This window comes from Pantherophis guttatus, chromosome 2, assembly GCF_059756535.1.
Source record: "Pantherophis guttatus breed Tessera chromosome 2, ASM5975653v1, whole genome shotgun sequence".
NCBI classification, from domain to species: domain Eukaryota; kingdom Metazoa; phylum Chordata; class Lepidosauria; order Squamata; family Colubridae; genus Pantherophis; species Pantherophis guttatus.
The window spans coordinates 8,599,225-8,618,124 of NC_142064.1; the positions used below are offsets into that span (position 1 = coordinate 8,599,225).

Below are 18,900 nucleotides of genomic sequence, written 5' to 3' on the forward strand. Positions count from 1 at the left end.
ATTTTTGATTTAGTACACATGGACCTGGTTGGTCCACTGACTCCATCAATCATTTATAAAAAACGTTACTTCTTAACTATTGTGGATGACTATAGTCGCTATGGATTTGTTTACACATTAAAACACAAAGATGAAACCTTTCAAAAATTTAAAGAGTTTTACAAACGCGTAGAAACACAACACAATATCAAAATAAAACAAATAATGACAGATAGGGGATGTGAATTCATGTCTAAGGAATTCTCCCAATGGTTGAAGGACAGAGGAATGTTACATTACACATCTAGCCCATTTTCCGCGTTCCAGAACGGAATTGCAGAGAGGAAGAACTCAACATTACAAACCATGATTAGATGCACATTGGAAGATGCTGGCTTAAGCAAACAATTCTGGTCAGAAGCCCTACAATATTCCAATTACACACAAAATAGAACTTGGTCCAGCATTGTGAATAAGACACCATATGAAGTGATGTATAATAGAAAACCAAAACTAGCACACATGCACATTTTTGGAGTCACCGCAGACGTACACATACCTAAACAATTAAGAAGAAAGGGAGAAAATGTGTCTAGAAGACTTAGATTTATGGGATATGAGACAGGTACAAAAGGATACAGATTCATTGATAATAATAACAAATTTATAGTTTCCAGAACAGCTGTGTTTCATGAACAGGCCAACTGGTCTAGAATACATCTTAATGAAATATTCCCAAACAACAACACAGATACAAAATCCCAAGAGAAAAGAACTGTAGAAAAGCAAAAAGACAACAAATATAAAAACAAAACCAAAACATGGACAAACAGTCAACACAAAATAAAGACAGATACATTAACAAAAAAGGAAGCAAGATATTTGCATGACAATAATAGTAAACCCAAGAAGCCAATTAGAAACACTAGAAACCAAATGCCAAATAAATATAAAGATTATATAATGCATATGGATGGAGAAACTATGACACCTAGCACATATGAGGAAGTGTTAAAACTTCCTCCTAAAGAAAAAGAAAAGTGGGAATTAGCAATGACAAAAGAGATGGAAAGCTTACAAGGATTAAATGTATTTACACCTGCGATTGCACCAAAGGACAAAACAATTATTGGCACTAGGTGGATATATAAAATTAAAAATTTAGAGGGAGGCAATACTCTATACAAGGCTAGATTAGTTGCACAAGGTTATGCACAGAAATATCCAGAGGACTATACTGACACTTACTCCCCCACAGTAAGAACTGAAAGTGTAAAAACGGCTCTAGTTGTAGCATCAGCACTCAATCTCGATGTATTCCAGTATGACATACAGACTGCGTATTTACACGCAAAATTAGATAAGGAAATATATGTAAGGGCACCTCACAGTCAATATACAAATAAAAATGAGATTTGGTTATTAAACAAAAGTCTATATGGGCTAAAACAATCTGGTAAATGATGGTATGATTGTTTAGTAAAAGTACTAAGAACTATGGAATTCAATGCTACCACTGCTGATAATTGTTTCTTTGTTAAAAAGGGTAATGATTACATAGAATTTGTATTGATCTATGTGGACGACATTTTATATATAGGTAATCACAAAGAAAGAAGAGAAACATTTGTAACAAAGTTAAATGAACATTTCTCATTGAAATCCTTAGGTAAAGTAAATAAGTATCTTGGTGTTCAAATTAGTAAGACTAAAAGGGGATTCAAGCTTTCTCAGAAAGATAAGATCACAGAACTTTTGAACAAATGTAACCTAAATGATGCTAAACCCTGTGACACTCCAATGCAAACTGATTTCCTAAGAAATGCTGATGAATCATCCCCTGAATTCAAAGATAACACGTTCTATAGATCAATCATAGGTTCACTTCTTTACATTTCTAATTGGACAAGACCTGACATCGCTTTACCCCTTAATTTATTGTCCAGACATGTCAGCAAACCAACTATGTATCATTGGGAAGCTGTTAAAAGAATATTAAGATATTTAAAAAATACATTAGACTTTTGCTTAATGTTAGAACCTAATAATGTCAAGGAACCGAAACTCACATGTTACGCAGATGCAGATTGGGCTGGAGACACTTCATGCAGAAAAAGTACATCTGGTTACTTATTTCTCCTAAACGATTGTCCAGTTTACTGGTACACTGGCAAACAAGATTTAGTGGCCACTTCAACAACAGAAGCGGAATATGTTTGTTTATCTAAAGCAGCAATTAACCTTGTATGGTTTAATGATCTGATTTCTGATGTTTGGAAAAAACCTGCACTACCTTTTGTCATGCACGAAGACAATAAAGCAGCCATTGAAATATCTAGATCCGACGCCATTGGACAGAGATCTAGACATATAGACATAAAATTTAAACATGTGAGACAATTATCTCAAGATGGATTTATTAAGGCAGTGCATTGTGAGACATCGTAACAGTTAGCTGACATATTGACAAAGCCTTTGCCATCTAAGCAACATAAATATTTGACTTCCAAATTATATGTATTATATTGTTCTGAATCTGAATGTAATAAATGTAGCATATCGAATCGGCATTTAGAGGGGGATTTGTCACAGGTAAATGCCTTATTCTCTAATGTGTAAATAGTATATGAACGGGATGTCAGGGGTTAATTTATTCTTCATTTCTTAATGTATTCATACTTCACCACTCCCATATCTAGCTCCACCCATTGTATATATAAGGAGCTACACACACTCTCTTCTTTGCTTCTATCTGTGAATATTCAGTGAATATAGAATGCCTTATGTAAATAAAAGAAAATATATTTGAACTCTTAACTCTCTCATAACTTATTGAGTCTGATCCAGAAAATATTGCAATAGTCACGCCCACAGAACCGGTAGTAACAAATTTTACATTTCACCACTGCCTCTACCCATCTAGCAACAGAATTCAACACATGGCACCTGGGGAGATTGCATCAGCCAGCAAGATTCAACCAAGCTTGGGACTCAAGACACTACAAAGTTGCCCCTGCATGGCCCCATGGAAGTCTGACAACCAATCAGAATACATTTCTTACACAGGAACAGGAAGCTCCAAGGCAGGGCCCAAGAGAGGGTATAAATATCTCTCTCTCTCTCTCTCTCTCTCTCACACACACACACACATGCTCTTTTTTGCCCAGGACCCAAAAAACCCATGTGGTCCTGTCCATCAATAAACCATCTTTCCAAGCAGTCTCCATGTTTCCAGTGTCTTTCTCCCCACTTGGAACTGAACCCAGATGGACATTTCTTCCAACACCATTAAACCACAGAAGATGGATAGATTCCAGAAAGTCCTGTTGCTAAAGGCAGACGGGGATCCTTATTAAGGCTTTAAGGAGCCTTGGTGGTGCAGCGGACTAAAGTGCTGTTAAAGTAGCACTTAGCTGCCAGCTGCCTGCAATTACTGCGAGTTCAAATCTCACCAGACTCAAGGTTGACTCAGCCTTCCATCCTTCCGAGGTAGGTAAAATGAGGACCCGGATTGTGGGGGCAATAAGCTGACTCTGTATAAAAAAAAGAACACCGCTTGGGGGGGGGCGAAAGCCCTACTAAGCAGGTATATACAAAAGTATGAAGGCTATTGCTTAACGCATTGTAAGCCGCCCTGAGTCTCCGGAGAAGGGCGGCATATAAATCGAACCAATAAATAAATAAATACAATAAATTTCATACTCATCTGTAATCTAAGAGCCCATTTGCTAGAATTAATGGGCTGCATATTTTCTTTGCTTATAGGGCTAATGGCCACATTTAAAGTGGTTCATATACACAAATATATTTCTGTTTGCATAGATTTTCACGGGTAGAGGTATGCAGGTTTTGGTGTATTCGGGTCTTTTCCCGTGTAAGATTGAGAGTATCTTGGTGACGTTTCGACGAGGTCCCACTCGTCATCTTCTTTCCTCGCACAAGCACGAAGCCGAAGACACCAGCCTAAAGATGACGAGTGGGACCTCGTTGAAACTGTCACTGCATTTTTGTATTTACCAGATGAGCTCTTATTTTTGAACTTTCAGACTTACCGTAGCTTGCCAAGTTCTTATCTCTAAGCTAACTGCACATGTCCACATTCCTTCACTTTCTTCTAACTTTTCTTTGTTCTCCGGCCAAGAGAGGTAGCCAGGAAAGCTTTGCCAAGATGTAACTAATTAGATTAGTAAGATGTTTTATTTTCTTTATAACAAATAAATGAGTTTTTCTTAGAAAATATATCTTCAGGTTTATTTTCTTAAGGTATACTTCAAGGAAAGGCCTCAATCTGTTCTCTAATCAAGGTGCAATTACCCAAAAGCAGAATGGGATTAATTGCCACCCTGACAGAAACGTCGCCAAGATACTCACGAAAACAAATATATTTCTCCATCTACATTTACATCTGCATTTATTTATGTGTGTCTGTGTATCCATGACTGTGCATGAGTGTGAATGTTGGTGATTCTTACTGACAGGCTCCCAACATCGTGTGGAATGGGATTGTTCTGTGGCTTCTCTGTTATCCCCTTCACCCACTTTGCTTCTGAATTATCTACTTCATTTCCCTGACTCCTACAGAAAAGTCAGATTCTGAATTCTGTCCTCTGGACTATGAAATAAAATTAGAGGGCCAGACCAGACTACACAAGACAACGCATGCCCCCATTGGGTCATTGTTCAGAGGCAATTTCCTTACCTAAACAGAGAAACAGAAGGACCAAGGGGGATGGGGGGGGAGAGAGAAGTGAGACAGGAGCAACTTCTGACTTCCTGCTGGCTTCCCCATTGAGTATGCTTAGGAAGCATTGGTAACCCTCTCAAAAGATGGAGGGGAGAGGGAAGAGGGAAGAGGGGAGAGGAGAGAGGAGAGGGGAGAGGGGAGGGAAGGGAAAGGAAAGGAAAGGAAAGGAAAGGAAAGGAAAGGAAAGGAAAGGAAAGGAAAGGAAAGGAAAGGAAAGGAAAGGAAAGGAAAGGAAAGGAAAGGAAAGGAAAAAGATAAAACAAGTGGGAGGGAAGTGTTGGAAGAAATATTCTTCTGGGTTCTGCTCCAAGTGGGGAAAAAGACATTGGAAACATGGAGTCTGCTTGGAAAGATGGTTTAATGGTGGACAGGATCACATGGCTTGAGTTCCTGAACAGAAAAGGAGGCAGATACAGTGAGTCTCCAGGTTTTATGCTTTCTCTGGCTTTGAACTTCCTGGGGCCCCGAAGGAGTATCCTGATTGGTTGTCAGACTCCAGGGGGTGGGGGGTCTTAGCTAGCCTTGCTGGCTGATGTAATCTTCCCAGGTGCCATGTGGTGAGTTTCTGTCTAGATGGGTCCCATTGTGTTAGTTTCTGTTGCTATTGTGTTGCAGATGAAGGTCCATTGACAAAGATTGAGTTTCTGCCTCTGGCCCATTGACAAAAGGGTGGGGGCAGGAAGGTGGGAGCTGCTTTGTCTTTAAAAACATGCTTCTCCATTTCTCATCCAGGGAAACATAATATTCTGCCTTTTTAATATTTCCCAAAATATTTCATTCTTCCAGGAAAGGGGTGGGTGCTAACTTCCTACAGAAGAGAAGGGGATAAATGGGGGAAGAGGGGAAGGTTATAAATGGGGGAAGAAGGGAAGGGAAGGGAAGGGAAGGGAAGGGAAGGGAAAAGATAAAACTAGGGGGAGGGAAAGGAAGGGGATAAATGGGTGAAGAAGGGAAGGGAAGGGATTTTCTTCTTGAAAATCTTTAGTAATGGGGCACCCACAACTTCTGGAAGCAAGCTGTTCTACTGATTAATTGCTCTCAATGTCAGCAAATTTCTCCTTAATTCTAGGTTGGATCTCTCTTTAAGGAGCTTCCATCCATTATTTCTTGTCCTGTCTTCGGGTGCTTTGGAGAAGACATCAGACCTCGCAGCAAGTACTATATAATCCTTTTGAGGTTTCCTTTCTTATTGGATGGAATTTGGCTCCTGGAGCAGCTGAACATCAGAAATGGCCTCTTCTAAGCCAAATGTAGCTTAAAGCAGCTGTAGAAATCTGATCTTAAGGCAGGAAGGCATTAACAAGCTCCCAGAGAACTTTTGATACCTGACCCTAGCAAATGACCTTGTAGCAGCCAGGTGTGAACAGGAGAAAGGTGAGCGATGGATTTTTCCAAAAAGAATGAAACACAGGACGGTAATTGGAAGTGACATCCAGGAATTACTCCGTGCCTTTAAAAATTCATGCTTTGAATGCTGATTCTCTTTGCCCTCTTCTTAAATGAGCTGTTTTTTTTCAGTATCTATGAAAAAATGAAGAGTAGAATTCTCAATTCAGTTACCTGGACGCAATAGCCAATCATCACCATCCAAATTATCATCATCACTAAGATCATAATACAAGGATATTACCTTATAAACATTTTCCTGGAGTTGAAAAGAACTCATAATCCAGTTATGTGGATATGTTTGCTGGACCTCTTGCTATGAAAAACAGCTTTTTATACAAAAAGAAAAAGAGGGGGGGGAGAGGGAGAAAGGGAGAGAAAGAGTGAGAGAAAGAGAGAGGGAAAGAAAGAAACAGAGAGGGGGAAAGAGAGAGAGAAAGAGAGGGGGAGAGAGGCAAAGAAAAAGAGAGGGGGAGGAAAGAGAGGGAGAAAGAGAGAGAAGGAAAGAGAGGGGGAAAGGGAGAGCAAGGGAAATGGGGAAGGGAGAGAAAGAGAGAGAGGGAAAGAGAGAAAAAGAGAAAGAGGGGGAAAGAGAGAAAGAGGGAAAGGAAAAGGGAAAAAGAGAGAGTGGGAAAGAAAAAGAGAGGGGGGAACAGAGGAGGGAAAGGGAGAGAAAGAGTGAAAGAAAGAGAAAGGGAAAGAAAGAAACAGAGAGGGGGAAAGAGAGAGAAAGAGAGGGGGAGAGAAAGAAAGAAACACAGAAAGAAACAGGAAGGGAAGGGAAGGGAAGGGAAGGGAGGAAGGAAGGAAGGAAGGAAGGAAGGAAGGAAGGAAGGAAGGAAGGAAGGAAGGAAGGAAGGAAGGAAGGAAGGAAGGAAGGAAGGAAGATTTGATTGATAGACTATTCTGAAGAAAAAGTTTTGTTTAGGCGTCCTTCCCTGATAATTAATTGTTGAGAATCATTCCTCTGTGTTTTGAAGCTTCATTTGATTTCAGGGCACAATTTCCTTAATGTCCCTGAGTAGAACCGAGGGATTTGAAAATGAGGCTATCACTTTGCAAAAGGGAGCCATCTTCCCCATCTGTAATAAGAATAATAAGCAATTAATATTTTATAAAACTTCGACAGAGCATGTTCAGCAGCAATTATCAGGCCTGTAACACAAGGCCAAGGAAGATGAAGGAATTAGGATGATCAAGGTTGGTGGAAATTATGATTGGCAGGGCTAGGAGGAAGAAGAAAAGGAGAAAGGGGAAGAAATTAAATTAGCTTTTGTTGCAAACATTTCCACCTTAGACCTTGGAGTGTAATATCAAACCATGAAACAACAACACATCAGAATTCCTGTCAGGCCCGAAAGACCAGGTCCACATGTCGAGATTCAATTAAACTGTTTTATTGCTAAAAGCTTATGCCCAGAAATCTCCTCAACTAACAGTGGGCACCTACTTACAGTTAGATAAGGGTTAACAGCACTCAAGAGAGTCTGGACTTCATTCCTTTGTGACTACGTGGGGATTCTAGGCTGATCGCTCTTTTAACTCCATCCCCAGGTTCTGCCATCTCTTCTCCTACAGTTCCTCTAGCAAACATAAAACTCGGAACAGATTGGAGACATGGGTGTCGTGATGTAAGAAGAACTTGAAAACATAGGACAATATCACAGGAGATGGAAACTGCGAATGTGGGGAAATTGCAGAATCCTGAACATTTATTGATAGGCCATAAACACGATGGACTATGTACAATGGACGATTCATTCCTGGCCAACGATAAGACTATTCAGAACGCTACTTTCTGGGCCTCAAAGGCTATAAAATGTCACGTAAGAGTTTGAAATTCCCTTCTGTATTTTGATTGTCATATTTGTTAGGTAGTTATTGAAAGTTCTTTTTTTATTTTAGACTACTATACTAGTTTAAATGTTATATTCTCTTCTTTTAATGTAAGAATAGATAGATAGATAGATAGATAGATAGATAGATAGATAGATAGATAGATAGGAATGATGATATAGATAGATAGATAGATAGATAGATAGATAGATAGATAGATAGATAGATAGATAGATAGATGACAGACAGACAGACAGACAGACAGACAGACAGACAGACAGATAGATAGATAGATAGATAGATAGATAGATAGATAGATAGATAGATAGATATAGATATATATGTATGTAGGTCTTTGGTTATTCGGGTTTTCTCCCGCATAAAATTGGAAGTGTCTTGGTGACGTTTCGACAAAGTCTCGTTCGTCATCTTCAGGCCGGTGTTTTTGGCTTCGTGCTTCTAGGAGCAATGTGAGATTGCAGCTGTTTCTTCCTTTTAACTGCTAGTGGGGGTGTGAACTGATTGGGTGGGAGCTTGGCTGTGTTCTGATTGGGTGGAGGTGTGTTCTGATTGGTTGGGGGTTTGGCTGTGCTCTGATTGGATGTATTACATACAAAACCCACGAAAACCTCAGAAAACAAATATATATATATATATATAGAGAGAGAGAGAGAGAGAGAAAGAGAGTGAGTGAGAGAGGTAATGATATAGATACATGATGATAGATAGATAGATAGATAGATAGATAGATAGATAGATAGATAGATAGATAGATTAATTATAGATAGATGAGAGAGAGAGAGAGAGAGAGAGAGAGAGAGATGATAGCTAGATAGGCAGGCAGACAGACAGACAGACAGATGTACCTAGGGATAGGTAGAAATAGGTATAGATAGATAGAGGTATAGATAGATATAGCTATAGATAGATATAGAGAGAGCAAGTGAGAGAGATGATAGAGAGATCACACACACACAAATATTCACACACACACACACACACATACAGATATATATTCCTCAGGGATACAGTGGCTCAGTGGCTAAGATACTGAGTTTGTCGACCGAAAGGTCAGCAGTTCAGCGGTTCGAATCCCTAGTGCTGCGTAACGGAGTGAGCTCCCGTTCCTTGGCCCAGCTTCTGCCAACCTAGCAGTTCGAAAGCATGTAAAAAATGCAAGTAGAAAAAATAGGGACCACCTTTGGTGGGAAGGTAACAGCATTCCATGAACCTTGGGCATTTAGTCATGCCGGCCACATGACCACGGAGACGTCTTCTGACAGCACTGGCTCTTTGGCTTTGAAACAGAGATGAGCACCGCCCCCTGGAGTCAGGAATAACTAGCACATATGTGCGAGGGGAACCTTTACCTTTACCTGATATATTCCTCAGCCAAGAAACAGACATGAGTATTGCATCCTAGAGTCGGACAAATCTGGACAGGGAAACCTTTATCTTTAATCTGTAATTCATCTTGATTAGGTTGACCAGCAATTCCTAGCATGAATGGAAGATGGTATGAAAAAAAAAAATCTCAAAGATGAAAGTTTAGTTGAAGTTTTTGAAGAGATTGGGAAAATTACTCAGCACTGTTTTATAATGGTTTTATTATCCATAATTCATCAGGCATATAAATCAATGCATCATAAAACATGATTTAATTCCTGTTAACTGTCACCTATAATTTGGAAAATTAAAATAATCTTCCATTAGGATCTTTTAAAGTATGGGTAATTGTTCCACGGTGAAAATCTAACACAACAGACAGCTTTGAAAACCCTTGCAATGAAGGAGAAATTAACTGAAATCTGATAATCACTTCTCAGCTACTACAAATATTTTTTAAATATTTGTTTCTTGTACAAATGTGACTCTATAAAAACGTGTTGATAATTAAATTGCTTGTATTTCTCTTTAAAATCACGCATATATTCCTCTGTGTATGTCTGTTCTGTGTATAGCTAAAATGACTGTACACACAAATCTAAAAACACACAAGATACATATATATAAAGTGTTTTTCTGTCAAAACACCTGGTCTACCCCAACATGTGGGAGGAAGAATACTGCTTCCTTTTCGCCTTTCAGCTCCAATCCAGGAACCCTCAAGCAGTCGCATTCACCACAAACCATTTTATACCAAATTCATATTTGCTGATAAAGAAATAAAGGGAGACTAGTATTGATCTATTTCAAGCTATTTAGCTCTCATCAGCTAGCCATACCCTTATTCGGATTCGAACTTGGGCTGCCTGCATATTAGGCAGTTGTAATAACCTCTGAGCCACAAGTTCTCCTCCCTTTATCAGCTTGAGCCAGGGGAGAGATTAAGTGTTTTTCATGAGGTTTGTTTTATTTTCTTCAAATGTTCCTATCATTGGTTGATTCATCCTTTTTTTAATTCAATATTTTCTGTATGTGTTGTTTCATTTAAAGGCAGGATCAAATTTACATTTTCATGAATCGCTGATATGGCTTTGCTGATTTCTTTGCATAAATTTCATCATTTTGTTCCCTGGAAACCACCCTTTTGCAAATCCTGTTGCAAATCCAAATTACATTTGTATCTTCAGCCCTGTTAAAACATACAAACAAGGTTGTTTATAGGTTGGGAAACCATAGTAAGCAAATAACGTTGAGCTGAAAACAGTCAGCGTATTGTTAGGAATCAAAATGAAAATACTGTTTTCATGTTGGGGTTTGAGGGATTAGTCCATTAGTTATTGGACTTCATTTTAGCAGGTTTATAAGAACAGTTCTTGAAAGAATTAAAACAATTCCATCTCACTTAGATCCCTTTTGAATACAACCAACATCTTAGGTAACAATATACCAATGGACAATGGATTATAATGCAGTGTTTTTGACTTTTTAAAGTTTAATGAAGTTGAATTTGTTGTTGTTAGTTGTGAAGTTGTGACCTCATGGACAACGTTCCTCCAGGCTTTCCTGTCCTCTACCATCCCCCAGAGACCATTTAAGCTCACGCCAATTGCTTCAGTGACTCCATCCAGCCATCTCGTTCTCTGCCGTCCCCTCCATCGTTCCCAGCATTAGGCTCTTCTCCAGTGAGTCCTTCCTTCTCATTAGATGGCCAAAGTATTTGAATTTCATCTTCAGGATCTGGCCTTCTAAAGAGCAGTCAGGATTGATCTCCTCTAGGACTGACCGGTTTGATGGCCTTGCAGTCCAAGGGACTCGCAGGAGTCTTCTCCAGCACCAGAGTTCAAAGGCCTCAATTCTTTGGCGCTCAGCCTTTCTTATGGTCCAACTTTCACAGCCATCCATTGCAACTGGGAAAACCATAGCCTTGACTATATGCATTTTGGCAGGGTGATGTCTCTGCTTTTTAGAATGCTGTCTAGATTTGCCATAGCTTTCTTCCCCAGGAGCAAGCCTCTTTTAATTTCTTGGCTGCAGTCCCCATCTGCGGTGATCTTGGAGCCCAGGAAAATAAAATCTGTCACTACCTCCATTTCTTCCGCATCTATTTGCCAGGAATTGAGAGGGCCTGATGCCATGATCTTAGTTTTCTTAATGTTGAGTTTCAATCCAACTTTTGCACTCTCCTTCTTCACCCGCATCAAGAGGTTCTTTAGTTCCTCTTCACTTTCTGCCATTAGAGTGGTATCATCTGCATATCTGAGGCTGTTGATATTTCTCCCGACAATCTTAATTCCAACTTTTGATTCATCTAGCCCCGCCTTTCTCATGATGTGCTCGGCATATAAATTAAATAGGCAGAGTGACGATATACAGCCTTGCCGGACTCCTTTCCCAATTTTGAACCAATCAGTGGTTCCGTGTCCAGTTCTCCCTGTTGCTTCTTGACCCATATAGGGTCGCATATAGGTTTCTCAAGAGACAAATAAGATGGTCTGGTACTCCCATCTTTTTGAGAACTTGCCACAATTTGTTGTGATCCACCCAATCAAAGGCTTTAGCATAGTCAATGAAGCAGAAGTAGTTGTTTTTCTGGAACTCCCTAGCTTTCTCCATGATCCAGCATATGTTTTGCCTAAAATTTCATCCTGCAAGAAGAAAAAAAAAGCTACAAATGTAAAAAAAAAGAACCTTGTATAATACAATTAAGAATAAACTGAATATTTTCTGCAATGCTAAAAAGGGGCACCCATTAAATAACCTAATTATCCAGGGCTGAATAGAATAGAATGGAATGGAATGGAATGGAATGGAATGGAATGGAATAGAATAGAATAGAATAGAATAGAATAGAATAGAATAGAATAGAATAGAATAGAATAGGAAAGAAAATATGGAATGGAATGGAATGGAATGGAATGGAATGGAATAGAATAGAATAGAATAGGAAAGAAAATATGGAATGGAATGGAATGGAATGGAATGGAATGGAATAGAATAGAATAGAATAGAATAGAATAGAATAGAATAGAATAGAATAGAATAGAATAGAATAGAATAACAAAGTTGGAAGGGACCTTGGAGGTCTTCTAGTCCAACCCCCTGCCCAGGCAGGAAACCCTACACCACTTCAGACAAATGGTTATCCAACATCTTCGTTTAAGGTACTATATAGAGAATATAGGTTTTATTGGCTGACTCAGATATGGCAACATGTGGCTCAAATTTTATTCCATCACAGGAACTGAGAGCCTTGGGACAAAATGAGTTTCAAAGAAGAATTTCCTGAAAATAAGAAAGATAGCATCACTCAAAGGAATTGATAGTGTGAAAGAAATACCGTAGTTATTTAAGATGGTGAGAGAGTCTAGGAGTTGAAGGTAACTGAAAAGACTATATTAAGATGAAAAAGGAAAGATAAGACAGAAGGGTAAGGGTGGCAAAGACCCTGAAAGTAATGAAGATGGATTTCGGCTGGACCTAGGAGCCAACATGAAATGAGAATGTGGATTTAAGAGGATACATCGCTTGATTTGAAGAATGGAAGTTATGACTGAGGTTAGCAACACGATACTGGAGAGCGGGGGGAAAGCATAAATGGGAGATAGTGAAATGTTTAGGCTGAAGGTTTCAGCTGACAAGATGGAAAGGAAAGAAGGGAATGTGAGAAGAGGGAAGGGAATGAACCTGTCAATTTCTTGTTCACCTGATTGTTTCTATGAATTCACCCCGAGGCAATGGTGGGTTCCTCCCGGTTCGGTCCGGTTCGGCCGAGCCAGTAGCGGTGATGATACGACGTCACCGAACCGGTTCTCCCCCCACCCTCCCCCCCACCCCACCCCACGTTATTCTTACCTTTTATTTGGTCCCACCCCCAATCTATTGCTGCCTCCTGAGTCCCAGCTGATGACTAGAGGGAAAAAAAACTGTTTATTGCCGCGGGGCTTCAAAGGGCCGCCCTACAGCTGATCAGTGTTAAGAGCAAACAAATGAGTCAGGTCGTAAGTGCGAGGACCTTCCAGAAATGACTCTGACCAGCTAGCCACGCCCACCTAGTCACATGACCTCCAAGCCACACCCACAAAATAAGCCACGCCCACAGAACCGGTAGTAAAAAAATTTAGAACCCACCCCTGCCCCGTGGGTTCCTTTTCCTGTCCCACTTGTGTAAATGAAGAGAGGGTCATAACAACGTAAGCAGAGCCCTGGTGGATCAGAGCCCACCTCATCCAGCAGTTTGTCTTCACAATTATTAACAGATTATTAACAGATTAACAGAGTTGGAAGAGACCTTGTAGGTCATCTAATTCAACCCCCCGCCCAAGCAGGAGACCCTACACCATTTCTGACAGATTGCAGTCCAGCCTCTTCTTGAAAGCTTCCAGGGATGAAGCTCCCACAACTTCCGAAGGCAACTTCTGTTCCATGGATTGATGGTTCTCACTGTCAGAAAACTTCTCCTTATTTCTACGTTGAATTTCTCCTTGATCAGTTTCCATCCATTATTCCTTGTCTGGCCTTCGGGTGCCTTGGAAAACATCTTGACCCCCTCCTCTCTGTGACAGCCCCTCAAATACTGAAAGACTGCTTTCATGTGTCCTCCTGGCCTTCTCTTCACTAGACTAGCCATGCCCAGTTCCTGCAACTGTTCTTTGTATGTTTTAGCCTCCAGTCCCCTCATCATCTTCGTTGCTCTTCTCTTCACTCTTTTTAGTGTCTCAACATTTTTTTTATAGTGCAGTGACCAAAACTGGATGCAGTACTCTAGGTGTGGTCTTACTAAGGCTTTATAGAGTGATATTAGTACCTCGCTTGATCTTGATTGAATCCTTCTGTTAATGCAGTTTAGGATTGCTTTGGCTTTTTTGGTTGCCACTGCACACTGTTGGCTCATATTGAGCTGGTTGTCCACTAAGACTCCAAGGTCCCTCTCACAGTTACTGCTATTAAGCCTGGTTTCCCCCAGTTTATATGTCTACTTTTGGTTTTTCTTGCCCAAGTGTAAGACTTGACTTTTCTCTACATTGAATTTCATTTTGTTAGATAGGGCCCAGTGTTCAAGTCTGTCAAGATCCATCTGGATCTTCAGCCTATCATCTAGGATGTTGGCTATTCCTGCCAGCTTAGTGTCATCCGCGATTATGAAGGACACTTCTGACGAGATGGAACTCTCAACTCTCAGAATTTCAGCTCATGTGGAAGCAGTTGAATATATAGATCGTCCTCCTTGCCTAAATACAGGTAGTCCTCAATTTATAATTGTTCGTTTAGCGACTGTTTGAAGTTACAACAGCACTGAAAAAAGTGACTTATGTTCCATTTTCCACACTTACAAGTGGTGGGGGCACTGTTGTGACCTAGGCTCACTTAGTCATTACAAGACACAATTAGTCCCAAACAAACCTATTTTATTATAACAGCTGAGAATTATTTCATTCCCAGCTTAGTCCAAATTAATTCCAAAATAAGTCCTTCAGAAAAAGTCCTTTGGGCTTATCACAAGCCTTTATCTTCTTTAGCACCCTGCCAAAGGCCTTTCTTGGCAAAGCCCCACGAAATTCAGAAACAAGAGACGCCGACTGGAAACAGATTTAGCAACGTTGCTTTCCTACAAAGAGCCCAAGAGCCTTTGCTGCCCTTTAAAGCCTTATAGGAGGGGGCAATCATCTCCTGGCCTTACTCCCGAGTCGTCCTTTTTGTTTTAGCTGCTCTTGCCTTCTGGCAGCTCTGTGCATGTGTGCACTAGGAACAGGCTCCTCCTGTTCCTCTGCCTCTCTGATGTCCAACTCTGGAGGCTCCGGAGTCCGTGCGTCACTCCCAGATGGCCCTGACCCCATCTCTGCCTCTGACGCAGAGCCCTCATCCGGTTTTCCCCAGACTCCAGGACTGGCCCATGTTCCTCCCCAGCCACTTCACTGTCCAACTCCGCAGCTAGCTTCGTGGGCTGCTGGCGAACCACAACAGGCATGGTGGTTAGAATGCAGTATTGCAAACTAACTCTGCTCATTGCCAAGAGTTCGATCCTGATCAACTCAAGGTTGACTCAGCTTTCTATCCTTCCGAGGTCGGTAAAATGAGGATTTTGCAGAGCAATATGCTGACTCTGTAAACCATTTAGAGAGGGCTGTAAAGGACCATGAAGCGGTATATAAGTCTAGGTGCCATTGCTATTGGTCACATAATCAAAATTCAGAAACTTGGCAACTGCCTCATATTTATGGTGGTTGCAGTGCCCGAGGATCTGTGATTTCCTTTTACGACCTTTTGGCAAGCAAAATAATGGAGAAACCGGATTCACTTAGCAGCCATGTTCCTAACTTAACAACTGCAGAGATTTACTTAACACCTGGGTCTAGAAAGGTCTAGAAATGGAGCATAATTTACTTAACAACTGTCTCGCTTAGCAATGGAAATTTGGGGCTCTATTGAGGTCATATGTCCATTGCATTGCTTAAAAGCTTCATATCTGTCAAGACTATGGAGAACCTTCAGATGTCAGCAAAGCAAGGCAGAAATATTTTGCTGCTGCCATCTAGTGGTTGTCTGGATGTTGCACTCCAATTAAGTTAGCTCTAATTAACTACAACAATCAGCAAGGCAATGAAAGGAAAGGAATTGCACATTAACTCTCCTGTGCTCACAATAGTATCACCTGAAAGGTTTGTTTTCACACCTTTCCACTCTTAACAGTCAGTTCCTTTCATTCATGCATCGGTTTGCAATTTTGTTTTAATAGCGCATAAAATGTCCATCGATTTTTTTGTGTGTGTGCAAACTTCGCCGAATAGATGCTGTTTTATACGCCTGCGAGTTTAATTATAGAACTGCTTCTTAGCATTACAACACTTGAAAAAGTGCAAATAATCTGCATATCGATGTTGGGAAGTATAAATTAAGGAAGTTGGCATGGAAGGGTGCCAAGCACGAAAGACCAGAATAACACATGAAATTCCAATTAAACTGATTTATTATTACTCATGCATTCATACACAGGAATCTCCTCAACTAATAGTTAGCCCTGTTTTGGCGTTAGATAAGAGTCAATGGCATTAAAGAGGGATTGAAAATATATAGAAATTCTCAGTCATCCAGGTGCTTTTTCAAGAGGCCGCTGGACTTTCTGGCTTTTCTTTGAAGACGTTTTGCTTCTCATCAGTGGTGAAATCTAAAATTTGTTACTACCAGTTCTGTGGGTGTGGCTTGGTGGGGGGGGGTAATGTCACTGGGTGGGCGTGGTAAATTTTTTTTTTTTACTTTTAAAACCATTTTTTCTACAACCTCTTCAGCGAAGAGGTTGTAAAGGGCGAAAAGGCACTGACGATCCAAGCTGAGTTGCCTGATCGGCAGAGGCTTTTTTTCCTTTAAAAGCCTCTGACGATCCAAGCTGAGTTGCCTGATCGTCAGAGGCATTTAAAAGAAAAAAAAGCCTCTGCAGATCAGGCAACTCAGCTGGGATCGTCAGAGTCTTTTGAAAGCATTTTTTCTACCACCTCTGAAGAGGTGGTAGAAAAAATGCTTTTAAAAGCCTTTGACGATCCCAGCTGAGCCGCCTGATCATCAGAGGCTTCTCTTTTTTTTTACTTTTAAAAGCATTTTTTCGGCCGAAGAGGTTGTAGAAAAAATGCTTTTAAAAGTAAAAAAAAAAGCCTCTGATGATTGTGCGGCTCAGCTGGGCATGAGGTGGTGGGGCAGGGATTTTTGCTACCGGTTCTCCGAACCACCCGCCTCCATCGCTACCGGATTGGGCGATCCAGTCCAAACCAGGAGCATTTCACCCCTGCTTCTCATCCAAGAAGCTTCTTCAGCTCTGACAGGATAGTGGGGGAATGGAAGGATTTATATTCCTTGCAAACAGCTGGACATTTGCATCTTTTTGTCAGAGCTGAAGAAGCTTCTTGGATGAGAAGCGAAGCATCTTCAAAAGAAAAAAACCAGAAAATCCAGTTGCCTCTTGAAAAAGCACCTTCGGGACAACCACGACTTGGATGGCTGAGATTCTCCATAGACATTTATTGCTTTTAGAACTATTGATCTTTTATCGTTTTATTGCTTTCAGTGTCATAAGGTTTCAAAGAGTCACTTCCAAGCGAGATGGGCAGCAAACAAATTTAATAAATAAGTTGTCTTTGGACGAGCTTTTTGGCTGCTTCTTTTACTCTACGGATAGTCCTCGACTTATGACAGTTCATTTAGTGACCACTCCAAGTTACAACAACACCGGAAAAAGTGACTTACGACCCCCGTTCACACTTATGACCATTGCAGCATTCGCATGGTCTGCGATCAAAAGTCGCATGTGATCAAAATTCAAATGCTTGGCAACTGGCATGTACTTATGACGGTTGCAGTGTCCCAAGGATCACCTTTTTGTAACCCTCCAACAAGCAACGTTAATAGGGAAGCCAGATTCACTTTACAACCCTGTTACTAAATTAACAACTGCAGCGTGATTCGCTTAACAATGGTGGCAAAAAAAGGACATAAACTGGGGCAAAGCTCACTTAACAAATGTCTTGCTTAGCAACAGAAATTTGGGGCTCAATTGTGGCCGTAAGCCGAGGACTCTCTGTGCTTGGACCATCACTTTGATGAATGATCTATGGCAGGAGTGTCAAACTCGATTTCATTGAGGGCCGCATCAGGGTTGTGTTTGACCTCAGGGGGCTGGGATGGGTGTGGCCAGGGTGGGTGTGGCCAGCTCAACATCACTCATGTCGGCAGTCACCCGTAGCAGCCCGAGCACTCTCCCAGTGAAAATGGACTCCTGTTCTATCCCCAGCTACGGACCCCAAAGAACGCAGCACACACAAAGTCTGTACAAACCTTAGTTTACTAAATTAAATCAGTCTTTTTTGAACAAAGACTGTTAATTAACTTTCTTAATAGCCTACAAGAATCCAAAGAGTAAATAATCATAATCTTACTAGGATTGGCAGAAAGCCCAGAAGCAATTTGCAGGATACTGATAAAAGAACTAAGATCCAGACGCGAAGGAGAGTGAACTAAGTTGTTCCCTGCAAATTGCCTCAGTCGTCATCCGTCCTTAAATAGGCTAAGGGAGTGGCCAATTAGCCCCAAGCCTTTTTCTAACAAAGGCTGTTAATTAACTTTCTTAATAGCCTACAAGAATCCAAAGAGTAAATAATCATAATCTTACTAGGATTGGCAGAAAGCTCAGAAGCAATTTGCAGGACACTGATAAAAGAACTAAGATCCAGACGCGAAGGAGAGTGAACTAAGTTGTTCCCTGCAAATTGCCTCAGTCGTCGTCCGTCCTTAAATAGGCTAAAGGAGTGGCCAATTAGCCCCAAGCCTTACTCTTGAGGAGACCTCCTCCTGAGGAGCCAGTCCTGCCTTTTGGCAGCTCTGCGCGCCCTTGCATCGAGAAGAGGCTCCTCCTCTTCTTCCTCTTCACCCATGGAAGCTTCTAGAGGTTCTGAAGGCCCTGGCTGAATCCCCGCCTCTGGCACCACATCTTCTCCAGCCTCCTCACTGTCCGACTCAAATGCCAGCTGCATAGGTTGCTGGCACAGCACCACACCAGCCTCCTTGCTGTCGGAATCAGCTACTAG

General features: G+C 41.0%; 1 long non-coding RNA gene across 1 annotated transcript; it reads left to right on the plus strand.

The window, feature by feature from the left end:
- The first annotated feature begins 7,116 nt into the window (after positions 1 to 7,116).
- Positions 7,117 to 12,913, plus strand: LOC117659501 (uncharacterized). Its single transcript, XR_004589462.3, has 3 exons — positions 7,117 to 7,309; positions 7,664 to 7,935; positions 12,570 to 12,913. It is a non-coding gene; the product is annotated as an uncharacterized LOC117659501 (long non-coding RNA).
- The last annotated feature ends 5,987 nt before the right edge of the window (positions 12,914 to 18,900 follow it).